This window comes from Oryctolagus cuniculus, chromosome 19 (genome assembly GCF_964237555.1).
Source record: "Oryctolagus cuniculus chromosome 19, mOryCun1.1, whole genome shotgun sequence".
NCBI classification, from domain to species: Eukaryota; Metazoa; Chordata; class Mammalia; order Lagomorpha; family Leporidae; genus Oryctolagus; species Oryctolagus cuniculus.
In genome coordinates, this window is record NC_091450.1 from 35,061,395 (window position 1) to 35,066,072 (window position 4,678).

Here is a 4,678-nt window from a genome sequence, read left to right on the forward strand (position 1 = left end):
GGCTAATCCTCCACCTTGCGGCACCGGCACACCAGGTTCTAGTCCTGGTTGGGGTGCTGAATTCTGTCCCGGTTGCCCCTCTTCCAGGCCAGCTCTCTGCTGTGGCCCGGGAGTGCAGTGGAGGATGGCCCAAGTCCTTGGGCTCTGCACCCCATGGGATACCAGGAGAAGCACCTGTCTCCTGCCTTTGGATCAGCACGGTGTGCTGGCCGCAGCAGCCATTGGAGGGTGAACCAACGGCAAAGGAAGACCTTTCTCTCTGTCTCTCTCTCTCTCTCTCACTGTCCACTCTGTCAAAAGAAAGAAAGAAAGAAAGAGAGAGAGAGAGAGAAAGAAAGAAAGAGAGAGACAAAATGTGGTGGTCTGCTCTGACACCAGAACCTGGTATCTTGTAGTTATTTAAGAAAAAAGGACACTTCTATATCCCAGAACCCATTGTTTTCCTATCTTTCTGATGGTATTTCACTTACTGCATTCTGACAAGATAGCTACTCAAGGAGCAACCCCCTGCTACCCTTACAATGCTATAGTGGATATGCTGACTGATGTGAAATGAGAAGGCCATAGATATCCAACTGCAGCACCAGCAACAATAAGCACAAAGAAACACATAGGAACATCTGACTACAGAATTGCCCACTTTTGGCAACTGAGGTTTATCTTCAGTTATTGAAACTGGAGTTAGAGAAGTATTTAACTTCATAATAGTAAATGAGAAATGGGCATATCTTTCTCATTCATAAGATTCTTTTTTCAGTTGCTGACTGAGTGTGGTGGCTGCAGCTGACCAATTCTACAATAGCTTCTCTGCTGAGAACTACAGGTTGCACTGGGAGGCCAAGATGCAGCCCCTCTCCTACCAACACCTCTTTTTCTGTTCTATCCTCCATGGTAGGAAGGTTTGATTGCTTCTACAACACAAAACTCAGAGATCACAACCAGTTAAATTTGTGTTTTAACTCTGGTATACTACACATAAAACATGAATGCCCTGGCATTGTTCTCAACCATCATTTTTGTACTATGTCTATGATGATTAAGAATTATTCTGTAAAGAATTTCTATGGTGTTCATGTTTGCAGGGAATTTCTCCCTATATTAATTATCTGGTTTTTTGGAGTTCCTTCTCCATAGACTTCTCTTATAATTCTGTTTCTGTGCATTCGTTGGTAACAGTCTATATTTCATTTCTGAGTTAAGATTCTGAGTCTCTCCTTTGTAATCTAAGTGTTTGTAATATGTGTTCATTTGTCAAAGAATCAAGTTTGATTCTGGTGATTTTTAAAAAGATGTACTTATTTAAAGGCAAAGATGGAGGGGGGTAGGGAGGGAAAGAGAGATATCTTTGACTTTCTGATTTAATCACCAAATCAGCACAGTAGCCTGGGCACAATCAGGCCAAAGCCAAGAGTACAGAACTCAATCAGGGTCTTCAAAATGGTGGCAAAACCCCAGGTATTTGAACAAATATCTTCTGCTTCCTATTTGCACAGCAGTGAGCTGGATGGGGAGCAAAGCAATGTGATTGTTTACTTCCCACATACTCCATACAGTCAGGTCCAGGCTTGCCTAAAGCCAGAAGCTTGGAACTCTACAGCTATATCCCACATTGGTGGCCAGGACCCAGGTTCCTGTGCCATCACATGCTGCTCTCTGTGATCTACATTAGCAGAACAGGTACCAGTAGCCATAACTGTGACTAGAAACCAAGTATACACATATGGTGCTTAGGCATCCTAACTGGTTGGCATCTTAACCAACAGGCCAAATGCCTATTCCATATTGTATGTTCTTTTTTAAAACATTTTATTTATTTTATTTGAGAGGTAGAGTTACAGACAGTGAGAAGGAGAATCAGGAAAGAAAGGTCTTCCCTCCATTGGTTCACTCCCCAAATGGCTGCAATGGCCAGAGCTGCACCAATCCGAAGCCAGGAGCCAGGAGCTTCCTCCAGGTCTCCCACATGGGTGCAGGGGCCCAAGGACTTGGGCCATCTTCCAGTGCTTTCCCAGGCCTGAGTAAAGAGCTGGATTGGCGGTGGAGCAGCCAGGACCAGAACTGGCAACCAGATGGGATGCCAGTGCTGCAGGTGGAAAGATTAACCCACTATGCCACGGCAATGGCCCCTCCATATTATATGTTCTTTTTTTAAATTTTTTTATTTTTTTTTATTTAATGAGCATAAATTTCCAAAGTACAGCTTATGGATTACAATAGCTTCCTCCCCCCCGTAACTTCCCTCCCACCCACAACGCTCCCCTCTCCCACTCCCTTTCCCCTCCCCTTCACATCAAGATTTTCAATTATCAATTATTATAATTTAATATAATTATATATAATTTAATTTAATATATAATTTAATTTATATATAATTTAATATATAATTATATATTATATATAATTTAATACATATAATTATATATAATATATAAATATATAATTATATATAATTTAATATATAATTTAATTTAATATATAATTTAATATAATTATATTATATTATCTTTATATACAGAAGAAAAATTTAGCATATGTTAAGTAAAGATTTCCACATTTTGCTCCCACACAGAAACACAAAATGTAATACTATTTGAGTACTAGTTATAGCATTAAACACCTAAGAGTGATTGTGTATTAATTACAGAGTTCAACCAATAGTTTTAAGTAGAATATAAAATGCAACTTTTGTATTGTTGTGGCTTCCCCCCACAACCTCCCTCCCTCCCGTGGCCCTCCCCTCACCCACTCCCTCTCCCATCCTGCCCCTCATCATGTTTCATTTTCAATTACCTTCATATACTGAAGATCAACTTAGTATATACTAAGCAGGGATTTCAACAGGTTGCACTCACACAACCGAACCAGGTATAGGGTATTGTTCGACTAGTAGTGTTGTTTTTGAGTTTCATAGTTAAACATATTAAGGACAGAGATCCTGCGTGGGGAGCATGAACCCAGTGACTCCCGTTGTTGATTTAACAATTGGCACTCTTATTTATGATGTCAGCAATCACCCGAGACTCTTGCTATGAGCTGTCTAGGCTATGGAAGCCCCTTGAGTTCACCAACTCTGAATTTGTTTAGTCCAGGCCATATCACAGTGGAGGTTCCTTCCTCCCTTCAGAGAAAGGCGCCTCTCTTCTTGATGGCCTGTTCCTTCTGCTGGGGTCTTGTTCACCAGGATCATTCATTTAGATTGTTTTTTGCCAGCGTGTCATGGCTTTCCATGCCTGTGAGACTCTCATGGACCTTTTAGCCAGATCCGAATGTCCCAAGGGTTGATTCTGAGGCAGGAGTGCTGTTTTGGGCATTTGCCATTCTATGAGTCTGCTGTGTGTCCTGTTTCCCCTGCAGGATCGTTCTCTCCCTTTTAATTCTGTCCTTCATTATTTGCTTACACTGGTCTTATTTGTGTAATCTCTTCGACACTTACCCTATCTTTTTGATCAATTCTGTATTTATATTTATCACTTTACCAAGTTTGCTGGCATTGGTACCTGCCTCCTTGGTAAGGTTGAGTTGAAATCCCCTGGCACATTTCTAGTTCCACCATTGGAGGTAGGTCTGAGTGAGTATGTGCCGTCCTATATATCTCCTCCCTCTCTTATTCCCACTCCTATGTTTCACAGAGATCAATTTTCTGTTAATTTTTAAATGCTTAAGAATGGTTGTGCATTGATTGCAGAGTTCAACCAGTGGTCTTGTGTAGAGCAAACCGAGCAACAACAACAACAACAACAACAAAAATACTAAAGGAAACAAAATAGTAAGTTGTTCCTCAACAGTCTAGACAAGGGCTGCTCATGTCATTGTCTCTCACAGTGTCCATTTCACTTCAATGGGTATCATTTAGGTGCTCGTTTAGTTGCCATCGATCAGGGAGAACATGTGATATTTGTCCCTTTTGGACTGGCTTATTTCACTCAGCATGATGTTTTCCAGCTTCCTCCATTTTGTTGTAAATGCCCGGATTTCATTGTTTTTTACTGCTGTATAGTGTTCCATAGAGTACATATCCCATAGTTTCTTTATCCAGTCATCCGTTGATGGACATTTAGGTTGATTCCATGTCTTAGCTATTGTGAATTGAGCTGCAACAACTATTGAGGTGCAAATGGCTTTTTTCACCCCTTTAATTCCATTTGGGTATACTCCAAGGAGTGGGATGGCTGGGTCCTGTGGTAGTGCTATATTCAGGTTTCTGAGGATTCTCCAGACTGTCTTCCATAGTGGCTTTACCAGTTAGCATTCCCACCAACAGTGGGTTAGTGTCCCTTTTTCCCCACATCCTCGCCAGCATCTGTTGTTGGTTGATTTCTGTATGTAAGCCAATATAACCGGAGTGAAGTGGAATCTCATTGTGGTTTTGATCTGCATTTCCCTGATGGCTAGGGATCCTGAGCATTTTTTCATGTGTCTGTTGGCCATTTGGATTTCCTCTTTTGAAAAATGTCTGTTGCCCATTTTTATTGGGTTGTTTGTTTTGATTCTGTGGTGTTTTTTGATCATTGTGTAGATTCTAGTTGTTAATCCTTTATCTGTTGTGTGGTTTGTGAATAACGTCTCCCAATCTGTTGGTTGCCTCTTCACTTTCCTGACTGTTTCCTTTGCTGTTAAGAAACTCTTCAATTTGAGGTAATCCCATTTGTTTATTTTATCTTTGATTACCTGTGCCTGT